Raw genomic sequence first — 16,251 nt, forward strand, 5'->3', positions numbered from 1 at the left:
ATGTTCTCCCATACAGTGGACTGTCTTGTTTTGTTGATGGTTTCTTTTGCTGTGCAGAAGCCTTTTATTTTGATGTAGTCCCATTTGTTTATTTTCTCCTTAGTTTCCATTGCCCTAGGAGCTGTGTCAGTAAAGATACTGCTACAACATGTGTCTGATATTTTGCTGCCCAAATGTATAAATTCTTAAAACCATAGAATTATTTGTGTAGAATCTCAGAATATTTACAACCGTTTATCAAAACCTAAAGTATATTTTTAAACTATAAAACCTTCCTTAAAAAAAAGAAAGAAAAATTCAATTGGGGATGGGAAAGAACTTCAAAGAATGCCGCTGTGTGCGTGTAAACTGTAAAGTATCATTTGCCCCTGCCTCAGCGCCCAGAGTATCACAATGACTTCTATACCCGTGAATGTTTTGTGAGGGAAGAGGCGGGGAGTCCTCAGGAAGGGTTCAGTTCTCTATTTCTGAATTGTGGTCCTGCAATAGCCCGGCTGAAGCAGGAGCCCAGAAGCAGAGAGATTTAGGAGAATATGAATCCTCAGAACCTTGCAGAAATCTTAGGGAAGGTTTTGACTTACACAATCCATTCTTACTTCAGTCTCAAAGGGCAAGGAGGTTGACATCTGAATTACAAAAGTAATGCATATTCATTTTTAAAGAATAGAAAATAAAAAGAGAAGCAGAAAGAAAAAAAAATCACTCAATAGTTCTACCATCCAGATATCTGAGGGTGTGGCCTGAGGAGCGTGTGGGAGAGGGGAGGGGTCATCTTTAAAGGTGGCGAAGAGGAGGAAGTTACCCATTGATCATATACTCATGAGTCAAGATGACAAACCCAGCTTCTTCCACCAGACTGCCTCCCGGCTGCTAGGTACCTTTGTATGGTATATCTGAAAGCACAGGCTGGGGCAACAGGGCTCTTCCAGATCCTAAAGACCTGGGTTAGAAGCAAGAACGAAATTTTCTTCAACAGTAGGAAGGATGCTCAAGTGTATTCAATAAGTACATGGGAAGACAGGTAAGAAGCCCAGAACCATCCATTCCTATTGCAGAAGCCTCTAGACCAGCGGTTCTCAACCTGTGGGTCGCGACCCCCTTTGGGGTCGAACGACCCTTTCACAGGGGTTGCCTAAGACCATCGGAAAACACATATATAATTACATATTGTTTTTGTGATGAATCACTATGGTTTCATTATGTTCAATTTGTAACAATGAAAATACATCCTGCATATCACATATTTACATTACGATTCGTAACAGTAGCAAAATTACAGTTATGAAGTAGCAACGAAAATAATTTGATGGTTGGGGGTCACCACAACATGAGGAACTGTATTAAAGGGTCGCGGCATTAGGAAGGTTGAGAACCACTGCTCTAGAGTCTAGAGAGGCAGGAAAGTCCTTTTATGAAAGTTACAAGCAGCACAATCTCGTCCAGTGGAGTCTGGAGTCTGAAGAGTCGGGTTCTGTTGCTTCCTGCAGCAAGTCACGCACCTTCTCTCCACTGGAGGATGAGGAGGCTAGACCAGATGACCCCTAGTTCCCTCCAGCTTTAAATTCCCTTTAGCGATACACACTTGCTCGACCTGTTTCGCTGGCCTGGAGCTCCCTCCCAGCTCCTCCCTAAGCGGCCGCGGCCGCATCCGGCACCAGAGGGCGCTGCAGCGGCCAAAGAGGCGTGCGGTGGGCGGAGTGGCAGGATCAGCGGAGCCTCCAGGAGGCGCGGTGATTGGCTGGCTCGGGCGGAAAGGGGCGTGGGAAGGGGGGGGTGAAGCCGAGCTGCGCGGTGACGTCACGCCCGCGGGGGCGGGGCGGGGCGGCGCTGCGTGTGACGCCCGGCCGCGGCGGAGCTGGGATTAATGGGAAAAGTTTTGGCAGGAGCCGGAGGAGCCTGCGGGACGGCGGCGGCGGCGCGAGAGGCGGCCGGGACAGGTCAGTCCGGGTCGGGGAGGCGGGTCGGCACGCAGCGGAGGTAAGCGGCGGTCCGGGCGAAGCGCCCACGCCGCCGGGACGCCAGGCCGGAGGGGAAGTGGGGGCGGGAACAGCAGCCGGGGTCCGGGGACCGAGCCGCCGCCGCCTCCCCGACGCTCGGACTCGGGCCGGTCTGCGGTGGCCCGTTGCTGCCTGGCGCCCCTGTGCCCCAGTTCTTGGGACCCTCACCGCTGTCTGAGCCCAGCTGCAGGCCTCCGCACCCGACTGTGACCCCACTTGGGCCTCGTGGCCCCGTCTCCTCCCGCGTCAGTGTTGGGAGAGCCCGGGCTCAGGCTCGGGTGGTCTCCCGCTCCCCACCCTGGCCCCTGACCTTCCTTCGTCTCTTCTCCGGTGTCCCCAGATGCATTGCCCTCTGCCCGGGGTCTCCTTGGGGATCTTCCCTGGTTATCCTTGTCCCCGGCCTTCGTCCTTCCATCCTTGCCCTCAGTCTTTGCTCTGTTCCATCCCTGTCCCCTCCGTCCCCCGCTGCCTGCCCCTCTCAGTATTGGGGCTCCTCCTCGTCTCCCTCGCGGGGTTACAGGCTTCTTCAGCCCCGGGCTGCTTACCTGTCTGCCTAAGCCTCTCCTGCCCGGCTCCTCTCAGAGGCCCTGCTTTTGCCCCTCTCACCCCTTCCCTCCCAGGGCCTTGCCTCAGGGAGAAGCATTAGCTCACACACTACTGTGCTTCCCCCTTGACCTGCAGCTGAGTTAGCAGGGGGGTGAGGAGCATTGAATGTCGGAGATAAAGAGCAGGTTATGTCTTCGTGGGAGAATTTACTGGGGTGTTGCATCAGGGATGATGTGCAGTTTGTAGATCGTTCTTCTCATCTCAGCTGTAATACTTCTTTATGGGCCTGTTGACTTCCAGGAACCCTTGGGAAGAGACTGGCTGCCGAGTTGGGCGTGCGCCAGGCGTGGCTGGAGGCCTCGTCCAGCTCTTTTCCCCTTCCAGGAAACAGGGCTGCGCGTCTTTCCACTCTGGATGTACTGAACACATGCACATCGTGATACCCCAGTCCATGGCAGCCCTGACTCCCACCTTCGGACCTGTGGTTCTCAACCTTTTCCCTCTGTGCTGACTCCAGACAGTGTTTTTCCTGTTTGAGTTTTAAACAGATTGCCGCCTGATAGCTCCGGGGCTGGCAGACCTCTGTCCCTTTTGCTGGTGATGGCTTGAGCCAGCTGCTGACTTTCCCTCGTGCATCTCTGATCCACGGACTGCGTCAGGGCCTCTGATTCCCAGCCCTCATTGAGCGGGTTCTTTTGAAGTTTCTCCCTGCATTTTCCTTGGGAGCTTAACTTCCTGTGGATCCAAGAGGGAAGTGGACACTGAAGTTCTGTTCCCTTTGCCCAGGCGTTACATCAAAGGTCAGGTCACTGTCTGCCCAGGCGGTCTGGGACGGCGTTAGTCAGACTGTGGCAAGAGCTTCAGTCGCTTCTAGTCACAGAGACGATTCTGTCTGGGGCCAGAGAGCCCACCACCTTTGTGGTGTGTCGGGGTATGTAACCTTCTCGCCAGGCAGAAAGTTCTTTTCAGACGTCTTCCACCTGAACTCCTTTATTTGGAGTTGGTACCCTAGAGAGATCGTCAGGAAGTAACATACAGGCCCCTGTTTCTGCCCGATCTGGTCTTGGAAGATTCAGAAAGCGTGACCCACTCTCACGTTCAGAAACGAGGGCCTGTTGTTTCACGTGGCTCTGGGTTTCTAGGTCTTCTCTTTTGAGGATCGTGCTCTCTGTCTTTGAGCCAGAATTGGACACAGAATTGGCAACTTTCAGGGGCTTTGGTGGAGAGCCAACTGAACTAGCTAGGCCAGACTTCAAGTTTTGGAATCCTCTTGTGCACTGAACTTTTCTGTGGAAGAAATAGGATCCAGGATGGCTGAGCCAGTCCCCTCTCCACTGACCCCTGAGCCCCCTCTTAAGCAGCAGTTGGGGGGATTTGGGCAGAATGGACCAAAAGGGGTCCCTTGTTCTATGAAAAACAGGATTTGGATGGGTCATTCTAATGAAGTTGAGGTTGTGGGTTTGGCAGTTATTTAGTCTAATCTCAGGCTCCCAAGGGTTTTGCCTGCCCCTGAGCAGTTTGCTACTCCTCTGTCTTTGCTCACCTGCACTCCCCACTGAGGGGGTAGGTGAGAGGGCTTGGGAAGAGGTCAAGCCCACTCCTTGTGGAGCAGCTTGGGCACCAGCAGCCCTGGCCGATAGCTTCCTGCAGTTTGCTCACGCTGTCGTTTTCTACGTGGGAAGTTACGATTGTCCGTCCCCAAGTTCCCATTTAGTGATTTTTACAGAGTCAGGGTCAGCCTGCCTCTTTCTCAAAGGTGTGAGCAGATGGGCCTCTGACAGTATCTACAGATGGTGTAGCCCATCGCTTCTGGTTGAATGAGCTAAGTATACTGAGCCACTCTTTCATTTGGCTGCCTTTCTCCCTGCCTCTCCACCACCACTTTTTCCCTCTTTGGGGTGTGCCTCAGCCCACTGAGGAAGAATTGCCCTTACTCAGCCTGCCACCTCCACCCGTGGTCCCTGAGATCCCTCCCCCGACCTGGTGAGAGGACAGCCAGTGTTGGATGCTGGCCTGGGAAGCTACCAGGCCCCTGCTTTGGGTAGAGGGCAGCTGTCCTGGCTGCCAGGCAAGCTGTCTTCAGGGCCTGCAGATGCTGGCGTGTCCTGGGACTGCAGCTCCTCTCTCTCAGGAGGAGTGGGCCTGGCTCTTCTGAAGGCTTCAGCTCCATCCTGTCCCTGAGGCTCCCCTGCCAGGGTGTTTCCTGGCATCTGGGAGGCTAATTGTGGGCCCTCCTGGAAATGCCAGGAGCTGTCCTACAGCCCAGAGTTCCATACGTAGCATCTCCATGGACTTCGTCGGTCCTGCCAGGCTCTTGTTTGTGTCACGTCAGAAGTTCTGTGCGTGATGCCCTTGTCTGTGCTGTGTTGTCCCGGATTGCCCAGTGGCTGCTGCTTGTTGATGGTTTGATGTCCTGAGCACGTTTCTGTGCCTTTGGATCTAGGGGAGGAGTTACTTGAAGCAGCTGAGTTACACGGTGTCCGAGGGGAGCTGGGCACTTGCTGGCAGGGAGGAAATGTCCCATCGCATCAGATTTCAGACATGTGGGTCTTCTCGCTTGGGAGATAGTTCCTGGCCTTCATAGCTCAGAGGCTGGTGATTGGGGTGTGACCCCGGTCCTGTCTCCATGGGGTTTTGGTCAAGGAATCAGGCATGACTCAGGGCATCTCCTTTATGAGTTGTTAACCATCCGAAGTGTTGGGCTCTAGCACCTCCTTCATCTTGCCAGCTCCTTCTGCCCCACCCGGTACAGTCAGCAGAGCCAGTGTCTTCTTACTTGGAAATGAGCAGACTACTTCCAGGATTGGGAAATGCTTGCTACGTAGGCTCAGAATAACAACATCTCAGGGGGGGGTGGGGGTGGGTATGAGGGACAGAGGAGGAGCCCGCTTGCCTTAGGAGCACTCTTTGAGCCCTAGTGTCTATTTTTTTTTTAAATGTGTTATAGATTTTAGAGAGAGGGGAAGGAAGAAAGAGAAATAGAAACATGGATGAGAAAGAAATATCGGTTGGCTGCCTCCTGCATGCCCCTATTGGGGATCAAGCCCACAACCTGGGCACGTGTCCGTCCTAGTGTTTTATTATAACACAGCAGGCCCGATGCATGAAAAGCCTGCAAGAGTAGGCCTTCTTTCCCCTGGCTGCGGCACCGGCTTCCCTCCCAGCCCTGGCTTCGTCCGGAAGGTCATCCGGAAGGACATCTAGTCTAATTAGCATATTACGCTTTTATTATTATAGATATTAGAGCTGCTTTTCTGACTCCGGCATCTCTCAGCTAAAGATGTTGGGTTTCTTTCTATCCTGCAGTGTTGTGTGGTGTTTTGGGCATGTACGTGGTACTCACGCAGTGGCTTCTGCTCACCGACAGATGAGGACAGATGCGCCAAAGAGGTAATCACGTTTTCCTTACCCAGGGGCCTCTAACAGCTGGCACACACATTCCGATACAGGGTCCTGGTCTAGAAGATGAAATAATTTCACTAGGACTGAGTCCCAGATCCCAGGTGCCTGTCATAACGCCTGGTACTCATCACTTGCACATAGCAGACGCTTACTAAACAATTATTGCATGTCTATGACTTAACATAGTTTTTTGGGGAGCGTTGAGATTTTCACCTTTACAACCACTAAACATAAACTCCACAAGGACAGGGACTTATTTTGTTTGCTATTGTGTCTAGGACAGTGTCTGGCATAGAAGATGCTAAATAAATATTTGTTGAGTGAATAAATGCACACACTTTCTCTCTGCCCATATAGGTGCCAGGCCACAAAGATGGTGTTCATCATTCTCTTTCATTTGTGCATTAAACATTTTGGAGTGTCTACTACGTGCCAGGCACAGTACCGGCATTGGGAAAGGATGATAGTAAAAAAACAGAATCAATCCCTGTCTCATGGGTCGGTATTTGCTGGCATATATGAGAGCTGGGCATAATACACAGAATTGTTCCTTCCATGTCTGCTGGGGTGGTGGGTCCTTACCAGAGTCTGAACAATGCTCTGGGCTTCCCATTGCTGTTTCCCTGTTCTCTGGATGCCTGGCAGGTTTTACAAATTCTCCGAGGGGAGCTCCAGGGAATTCGATGTTCATTGTCCCAGCTCTTTGGGAGGCTGGGCTGTGATGGGGTCCCTGCGGGGGGGGCCAGGGGTAACATGGGGCTTCTGTCTGATTTGTTTTAATCTCCAGGTTTTAATGGTTCCAGTAGCTGTTTACAGGCTTCACTTCCCTTTCCCCCGCCTTCAACACCCAGCGGGTTTTCCTGTTGCCAAACAGGGTGCTGAGCCCATGTGCCTGTCTTTTTGTGGGGGTCAGGTTGTTTGTGGATCTTGCAGGAAGACCCTCAGGCAGGGGCCACTCCTGTTCTCAAACCCACACCAAGTCCTTTCCTCTGAAGGAAATGGGAAGGAGGAAGGAGGGGGTTGGGGAGGCCTCTGAGGTTCCCTGAGAAGGGTTGAAGTAGGAGTTCCCCTGAGCAGGAAGAGCTACTGAGTTGAGTTGATTTGCTTTATCACTTGTTTCAGCAGCAGCAGCTAGCCATAGTGGCAGTAGCATACTTGTCCACGGGTCAATTGTCCAGTTCATCCCTGAGCTGTGTGCTCCCAGTCTCAGCTAAAATTTTTCTTTTTCAGTTTCCCCTGGCAAAGGTAAGCCTATAGCTTTATCAGGTTTTTTTCAGTGTTAATCTACAAAACTGGTGTTGTCATCTTAGTCTTTCCTCTCTGAGGCACTTTTGTGGGCCAGGAGCTGTGACAGATGTTTCACACATGGTCTCACGCCCCAGGTGTGTGGAACCTGTTGGGGAGAGAAGATGTATGCACACAAAGATGTTTAAGACATTAGGGAGCTGGTGGGTTCTGAGAACATGCCGCTCATGGGTACTCACTGAGAGGAGCAAGTCACCACTGAGGACTGGCTTTGTCCCTGAAGAAGCTGAGCTCAGATTGCACTTTGAAAGAAAGTTGGTTTATTTTGTAGTCAGCTTTAGAATATTGTTAAACAGTGATTCTCAAGCTTTTTGGCCTTGAAACCCTTTTACATTCTTAAGATTTATTAAGGGCCCCAAGAACTTTTGTTTATTACCAAGCTAAAAATGAAAACTTAGGAATTTCTAAGAATTACTAATTTATTAAGTCATTTACTATAATAATAATAATAAAACCCATTACATTTATCACAGATGAAAATTTTAATGAAAAATAGCTGTTTTTTAAAACAAAAAAGTTGTGAGGAGTGACATAGTTTTACATTTTTGCTAATCTCTTAATGCCTAATCTAATTGAAGGCAGCTGTGTTTTTATAACTGCTTCTATGTCCAATCTCTTAAAATATGTCTTATTGGAAGGATATGAAAAAAAAATTTTTTTTGATACAGATACATAGTTGAGAATGAGAGGGTTATTTTAATATATTTTGCAGTAATTGTGGCTATTCTTTGATGCGATAACAAAACTTGACAAGTGGTAGGATAATCTTAAAGGTTAGTCGTAATGTGGAGTCTAAAACCTTATCGACAAACTTTTTAAAAAATATATTTTTATTGATTTCAGAGAGAAAGGGAGAGGGAGAGAGAGAGATAGAAACATCAATGATGAGAGAGAATCATCGATTGGCTGCCTCCTGCATGTCCCCTACTGGGGATGGAGCCCGCAACCTGGGCATGTGCCCCGACTGGGACTCGAACCGTGACCTCCTGGTGCATAGGTTGATGCTCAACCACTGAGCCACACCAGCTGGTCATCAACAAACTTTTTATGCTTTGTGACATTAAGACTGTGGACTGAAGGGTCCCTGGCTCAATTTCAGTCAAGAGCACATGCCTGGGTTGCGGGCTTAATTCCCAGTAGGGGGCGCGCAGAAGGCAGCCGATAAATTATTCACTCTCATCATTGATGTTTCTCTCTCTCTTCCTCTCTGAAATCAATTATCTATCTATCTATCTATCTATCTATCTATCTACCTACCTACCTATCTATCTATCTATCTATATATTTTTAAGTCTTCAAGTATTGAGAAACTGTCAACCTCACAGTGGTGGATGCAGGTTTTCTATAATTTGAATTTCTCATGAAAGCTTTACTGTCAGGTTTTTTTCTTGAAGTGTCTTTGCCACTTCATTTATTTTCAAGAAAAACTTGGTTGAATACCCAAGTATAATTTATTATATATATTTTTAATTTTTGTTTTTGTTAATCCTCACCTCAGAATATTTTTTTCATTGATTTTGAGAGAGAGAGAGTGGAAGGGAGGGGGAGAGACAGAGAGAGAGAACCATTGATGTGAGAGAGACACTTGGACTGGTTGCCTCCCACATACACCCCGACCAGGGCCAGGGATCAAGCCTGCAGCCGAGGTACATGCCCTTGACCGGAATCAAACCTGTGATCCATGGGGGAAGCTCTAACCACTGAGCAAGCTGGCCAGGGCTAAATAATTATAATTTGTTCATCTTTTCTTTCAAGTGAAAATTGTGTTTCATGCCAGAACCGGTTTGGCTCGGTGGATAGAGCATCGGCCTGCGGACTGAAGGGTCCCAGGTTCGATTCCGGTCAAGGGCATGTGCCTGGGTTGCGGGCACATCCCCAGTGGGGGATGTGCAGGAGGCAGCTGATCGATGTTTCTCTCTCATCGATGTTTCTGGCTCTCTATCTCTCTCCCTTCCTCTCTGTGAAAAATCAATAAAATATATTTTTAAAAAAATTGTGTTTCATGAGAAAAGTGGCTAGTTTAGCTGGCAACTCAAACAGTCACACAACTGCTTTTTCATGTCATTCCTATTTTGTTACACAGAATATTTAAAAGATGTGCACTTAAGGGTCAAGATTTAATAAGTTAGTTTTTAGTGGTTCATCTAGGACAGTGGTCGGCAAACTGCGGCTCAACAAACCACAGTTCGCGAGCCACATGTGGCTCTTTGGCCCCTCGAGTGTGGCTCTTCCACAAAATACCAACTTCTGCGCATGGGCCACGAAGTTTCAGCATCTGCACGTGGTATTTTGTGGAAGAGCCACACTCAAGGGGCCAAAGAGCCGCATGTGGCTCGTGAGCCGCGGTTTGCCGACCACGGATCTAGGACATTCCTAAGTGAAATTGGCGCTTTATTATCTTTTTAAAAATTATGTTCTTACTGTTTTTAGAGAGACAGGAAGGGAAAGAGAAATATTGATGTTTGAAAAAGGCATCAGTTGGCTGCCTACTGCATGCCCCCTACTGGGGTATCGAGCCCTGACTGGGAATCGAAGTGGAGACCTCTTGGTGCAGGAGATGAGCCAGGACGGTACTTTATTATCTTTAACGATTCTGTATGTTGGGTGGGCTCAGCTGGGTGGTCTTCACTTGGGGACTCTCTGTTGCTGTAGTCGAATGTGCTGTAGTCGAATGGAGGCTGGGCAGGAGTCATGTAAAGGCTCAGCTGGGCTGGACTTCCCCACTTGCTCACTCACATGGCTGGCGCTGGAGGCTGGCTGTTCACTAGAGTGCCTCCATGTGGGCTCTCCATGTGCCTTGGGCTTCTCACAACATGGCAGCTGGATTCTGAGCAGAAACATCCCAAGAGTGAGTGTACTGAGAGATCCAGGCATAAATGGTCAGGTCTCTTATGACCTCGCTTTAGAAGTCACACAGTGTCACTTCCTCTGTATTTTCTTAATCATAGGACCAGTTCAGCTTCAAGGAGGGGACTACACACTTTATGTTCTTTGGACAGTGGGTAGCCATTGGTGTTTTTGTTGTTGTTGTTGTTTTTAATATATTTTATTGATTTCTTATGGAGAGGAAGGGAGAGGGATAGAGAGTTAGAAACATTGATGAGAGAGAAACATCGATCAGCTGCCTCCTGCACACCCCCTACTGGAGATGTGCCCGCAACCAAGGTACATGCCCTTGACCGGAATCTAACCTGGGACCCTTCAGTCTGCAGGCCAATGCTCTATCCACGGATAGGGCTGTTTTTTTTGTTTTGTTTTGTTGTTGTTTTTAATATATTTTATTGATTTCTTACGGAGAGGAAGGGAGAGGGATAGAGAGTTAGAAACATCGATGAGAGAGAAACATCGATCAGCTGCCTCCTGCACACCCCCTACTGGAGATGTGCCCGCAACCAAGGTACATGCCCTTGACCGGAATCTAACCTGGGACCCTTCAGTCTGCAGGCCAATGCTCTATCCACGGATAGGGCTATTTTTGTTTTTTTTAATCCTCACCTGAGGATATGTTTATTGATGAGAGAGAGAGAGAGAAACATCATGGAAACATCAATCTGAGAGAGGAACATCAATGGGTCGCTTCCCGTACATGCCCCATTCAGGATTAAACTTGCAACCTAGGTATGTGCCCTGATCGGGAATCAAACCCGCAATGTATGGGATGACGCTCCAACCAACTGAGCCACCTGGCTGGGCAGCCGTTGGTGGTTTTGAAGCAAGGAGTGATTGTGTTAATGTTGCAAAAAGGCGGATTGAATGGGGGAAAAATGGAGGTTAATAGATTAGGTAGGAGACTACTGCAGTAATTTAAATGTTAGGGAATTCTTCCTCGTGTTAAATTTGAGTTTCTCTGGTTGCTGTTAAAATTACTGATTTTGATCTATCTGCCACATAGATTAAGTACCCACAGCACGGGTGAAGTAGCACCCCCACCCCACCCCACCCCTGTGATTTAGGAATGTTGATACACTGGAAAGATTTAAAGGTTCACAAAAGTTGAGGCAACTGTCCCTGGCCGGTGTGACTTAGTTGTTTGAAAGTTGTCTTGTGCACCTGAAGGTGACTGGTTTGATTCCTGGTCAGGGTTCAGGGTACATATGGGATTGATGTTTTTCTCTCACATCGATGTCTGTCTGTCTGTCTGTCTGTCTCTCTCTCTCTCTCTCTCTCTCTCTCTGTAAAATCAATAAAAACAGCCCGCCTGGAGGTCACGGTTTGATTCCTGGTCAGGGCATGTGCCCGGGTTGTGAGCTCCATCCCCAATGTGGGGCATGCAGGAGTCAGCTGATCAATGATTCACTCTCATCACTGATGTTTCTGTCTCTCTTTCCCTCTCCCTTCTCTGAAATCAATAAAAGTATTTTAAAAATAAATAAATACAATACAAACATATTCTTGGGTGAGGATTAAAAAAATTTAGGTTTTATTGTCAAGGTACATTAAAAAGTCATTTATTTATTTATTGTTAAATATGTTTTTATTGATTTCAGGGAGAGGGAGGGAGAGCTAGAAACATCAATGATGAGAGAGAATCATTGACTGCTGCCTCCTGCACGCCCCCTACTGGGGATCGAGCCTGCAACCTGGGCATGTGCGGTGACTGGGAATTGAACTGTAACTTCCTGGCTCATGGGTTGATGCTCAACCATTGAGCCACACTGGCCGGGCATCATGATTTATTTTGAAAAAAGCAGGAAATGTCAAACTTCATGTAACACTACTAATAGTGCTTCAATTACACTTCTGTTTCAGTATCATAGACCAATAGGAAGTGAGAAGAAAGAGTGGGACAAATTAGAGAGTGGTAGAGAGAAAGACAAAGGGGGGGGAGTCAAGAGGGGGAAACGGAAAATGAATTTGGAGGACAAGCTTGGAGGAACTGCTTGAGACAGAGAGGAGGCTCCGTGTGGACTGTGTTAGCAGAGCTGGCTCCTTCTGTGTTCCCTGTGGCCCTGGCCTCTGGGTGTGGCACCTCCTGTCCTTGGCCTGTCTCTAGCTCTTTCTGTCTGTGAAGAGGCCATGGGAAGGGCTGGTGTGGATTTGGTGTCGGGCAGACCTGGGTGACTCTTGGCTCCCATGTGTGGAGTTGTGGCTTAATGAGGAAAATGCACCTCGGTAAGTGCTGGTTCACCCCTGCCTGCCGAGCTCAGCTCTGAGGTGGACTCGGAGAAACGCCTTTCTCAACCAGTTTCTCCCCAGAGTGCCGGCTGTGGCACCAGGAGCCCAGCCTCTGACGGGGAGCCTTCACCTTCCGGTAAACAGTGTTGGCGTCGGGCAGTGCAGTGCAGCGCCCTGCTTTTTCTTTCCAGCCCTGTGTGCAGAGCCTAGCTTCTGCCCGCCGTGCTGTCATCACAGGGCTCTCCCGAGACCATTCCCACGTTCTCCACAGCCAACAGCGACCCAGCTCTGGAGGGGTTCTCCCATGGGGAGGCACTGAGGGGAGAGGTCCTGGTGGCGTGGGAACACCACCTGGGCTTAAGTTCATTTCTACATTATTAATTTAAAATAGATTTTCATTGCTTTTGTTTGTAATCTGCTCTGATTCCTTGATCCTTATCTTATTACTGCTTTGGCACTTTCCTCATCTAGGAGTTGTGACTTCAGAGGCAGAGTCATTGGCTTGGACGGTATAAAGGCCACGTTCACTCTCTCAACAGCGGCACTCGCCAAGCAGCCTGAATACACAGTGTGGGCCCACTCTGCTCACAGACAGACCACCCCTGAATTTGCCAGAACCCAGAGCTCTACTCATCACTCCCTTTCCAAACAAGCAAGCATGGCGTGCTTTTCCTCAGTTTCCCTTAGTTGCCTAAAACATGTCCTTGTTCATAACTCTACTTTATTGCCTCCAGTTCCATTTCCTCTGTCTCAGGCTTTCTCAGCCCCAGCACTATAGACATTTTGGGCTGGTAATTCTTTGTTGTGCGGGCTTTCTGTGTATTATAGGATGTTTAGCATCACCCCTGGCTTCTACCCACTAGATGCCAGTACCCCCGCTACCCCCACCCCCAGTGGTGTTAGCATCACCCCTGGCTTCTACCCACTAGATGCCAGTACCCCCGCTACCCCCACCCCCAGGGGTGAAAACCAAGACTGTCTCCAGACATTGCCACATGTCCCCTAGGAGGCAAAAACACCTCTGGCTGAGAAACACTGCTCTGTCATTTCCCCACTAAATATTTCTGGCCAACTGGGTCCACTGGTGAACATATCAATAAAACCAATAAGATAAGCATATAGTTCTTATATTGGAAATTTACTCTAGTCAAAGCCACCTCACTGAGGGTTTTGAGTTGGAATGAAATTGTTTGCAATGAGCAGCATGTTCCAACTTAGTAAGAGACCATATGATGGCTACACCACAGAGGCATAGTGTCCTGGAGTAGTTGTGTTTCTCCAGGTCTTTTTTTTTTAAATATATTTTTACTGATTTCAGAGAGAAGGAGAGAGAGAGATAGAGAGATAGAAACATCAATGATGATAGAGAATCATTGATTGGCTACCTCCTGCACACCCCCTACTGGGGATAGAGCCCGAAACCCAGGCATGTGCCCTGATCGGCATGATGCTCAACCACTGAGCCACGCCAGAGGGCCCCAGGTCTTTTCATGTCTGGGCAGAAGTCCCTTTCCTGCAGCTCCCAGTGTGCCATGTAGAGCAGAGTTGGTAAGGTGGCATATGAACGGTCATTAACCTGCCAGTTCCTGGTGTCAGACATCACCAGCTGATCTGGCACTCTATCACAGCTGTCTTCCTCCAAACCCAGACGGGTTCTTAGAGCCCTCCACCCAGGTTATCATGAGAGAGCTTACCTGCCAGCCTGGATCTCAAGCTTGTTTGTCTGACCCACATGATTTTGTGTTTTTGGGGTTGTTTTTTTGCGCTTTCCCTCCTATAAAAGCCTTCCTGATGGTTTCCCCTTGACCCTCAGCACGTGCATCCTGAGATGAACTCCTGAGTGGTCCTTTGGGGGCTTCAGGTCAAAGAAGAGAAAACTACCCTCTCTCCTGAGGAGTCCTCCAAGGGCCAAAATGCTCAGTTTCATGAAATGAATTCCTTACCCCTTAGGATTACACCCCCTGTTGTCACTGTAACAAATGACCACAGACTTGTGGCTTAAAACAAAACATTTATTCTCCTACAGTTCTGAAGGTCAGGAGTCCAAAATCCGAAGGCCAAAATCAAGGTAATTGGCAGCACAGCAGCACCAATAGCCAAAGAAAGACCCTGGCCTGGGGTGCTCCACGACACCTCATCTGGCTTTTGTCATGTGGACCCGCGGTCTGAACTGTGTTTCTTCCAAACTCTTGGAGTCTCTTTCATGGTGGTAGACTGGGTAACGGCCCCCAGAGATAGCCAGGCTGCAACCCCTGGGACTGTAGATGCTACCTTCTGGGGCAAAATGGACTTGGCAGATGCTATTAAGTTAAGGATCTTGAGATGGAGAGATTACCCTGGATTATTTGAATGGGCCCTAAGTGCAGTCACAGGTGTCTTTTTAAGAGGAAAGCAAAGGAAGCATTGATGCAGAAGAAGGCAGTGTGACTACTACAGCGAGATGCTACCCCGCTGGCCCTGAAGATGGAGGAAGCGGCTGAGGAATGCAAGGAATGCAGCTCTAGAAGCTGGAAAAGGCCAGGAACGAAGGCTCCCCTAGAACCTCTGGGGGACGTGTAGCCCTGCCAACCTTGATTTTGACCCAATGGGACTGATTTTGGACTTCTGACCTCAAGAACTGTAGGAGAATAAATTCATGTTTTAAGCCACAGTCTGTGGTAATTAGTTTCAGTGGCAACAGGAAACTACCACAGGGCTCATCCACCTCCAGGGACTTGGCTAACCCTTGTTCTTATTTGTAACAATCTTAGGAGCATCCCTTTCACGGCAGTTTGAGATCTAAGTCCAGCCTCTTTCCAGAAATATTAGACAATATGCTCTCAGGGGAGTCTTAGTGACTACTTGGGAGCAGAAGAGAAGGCCTCAGAGAGTAGCTGATCATTGCTTTTGGAACCCACCCCACATGTTCAGTTCAGTCAGTAATAAAGGGTTTTTTTCAGACTGGAGGATCCAGGATCGCTTTAAATCTGACTCTCATTTCACCTTCTCTTCTCTTCCTTCCATTCATTCGGCAGGTATATGGGATACCTTCTATGTGCTAGGCACTGTTCTAGGCACTGGGGATGAGGGAGTGAACAAAGATAAAAATATTTCCTGCTCTGCCCTAACCGGTTTGGCTCAGTGGCTAGAGCATCAGCCTGCGGACTCAAGGGTCCCAGGTTCGATTCCGGTCAAGGGCATGTACCTTGGTTGCGGGCACATCCCCAATAGCGGGTGTGCAAGAGGCAGCTGATCGATGTTTCTCTCTCATTGATGTTTCTAACTCTCTATCCCTCTCCCTTCCTCTCTGTAAAAAATCAATAAAATATATTTTTTAAAAAAATTTCCTGCTCTGATGGTGGTTGTGATGGGGGCAGGGGAGAGAGCCAGCATTAAGTAAATAACATGTCAGGTGATAAATGCTGTTATCGCCGAAACCGGTTTGGCTCAGTGGATAGAGCATCGGCCTGCGGACTGAAAGGTCCCAGGTTCGATTCCGGTCAAGGGCATGTACCTGGGTTGCGGGCACATCCCCAGTGGGAGATGTGCAGGAGGCGGCTGATCGATGTTTCTCTCTCATCGATGTTTCTAACTCTCTATCTTTCTCCCTTCCTCTCTGTAAAAAATCAATAAAATATATTTAAAAAAAAATAAATAAATGCTGTTATCGAAAAATAAAGCAGGAAATAGGTAGTGGAAGCTTTATTTTTTAAATTATTTCATTGTTAATCTTCATGTGAGGATATTTTTTTCATTGATTTTTAGAGAGAGTGAAAGGGAGAGAGAAGTAGGGGGTGGGGGGAGAAACATGGATGTGAGACACACTGATTGGTTGCCTCCTGCATGCACCCCAACTGGGGCTGGGGATTGAACCTGTAACCCAGGTACATGCCCTTAACCGGGAATC

At 48.6% G+C, this 16,251-nt stretch overlaps 1 protein-coding gene across 4 annotated transcripts in view; it reads left to right on the forward strand.

Annotated features, from left to right (window-relative positions):
* The first annotated feature begins 1,803 nt into the window (after window positions 1–1,803).
* The window catches only part of PPARD (peroxisome proliferator activated receptor delta), a 75,566-nt gene continuing 61,118 nt past the window's right edge, over window positions 1,804–16,251 (forward strand). Inside the window, exons 1-3 of one of the 4 annotated variants that reach the window (XM_023764759.1) lie at window positions 1,844–1,937; window positions 2,844–3,343; window positions 5,850–5,933. The gene's annotated coding sequence lies outside the window, so the exon portion shown is untranslated. Of the gene's footprint in view, window positions 1,978–2,843; window positions 3,344–5,849; window positions 5,934–16,251 lie in introns of all 4 variants that reach the window. The other 3 variants (XM_006101242.3, XM_006101243.3, XM_023764761.1) reach the window with 3 other exon arrangements.

The sequence above is a fragment of the Myotis lucifugus genome, unplaced genomic scaffold (assembly GCF_000147115.1).
Source record: "Myotis lucifugus unplaced genomic scaffold, Myoluc2.0 scaffold_347, whole genome shotgun sequence".
Lineage (NCBI taxonomy): Eukaryota > Metazoa > Chordata > Mammalia > Chiroptera > Vespertilionidae > Myotis > Myotis lucifugus.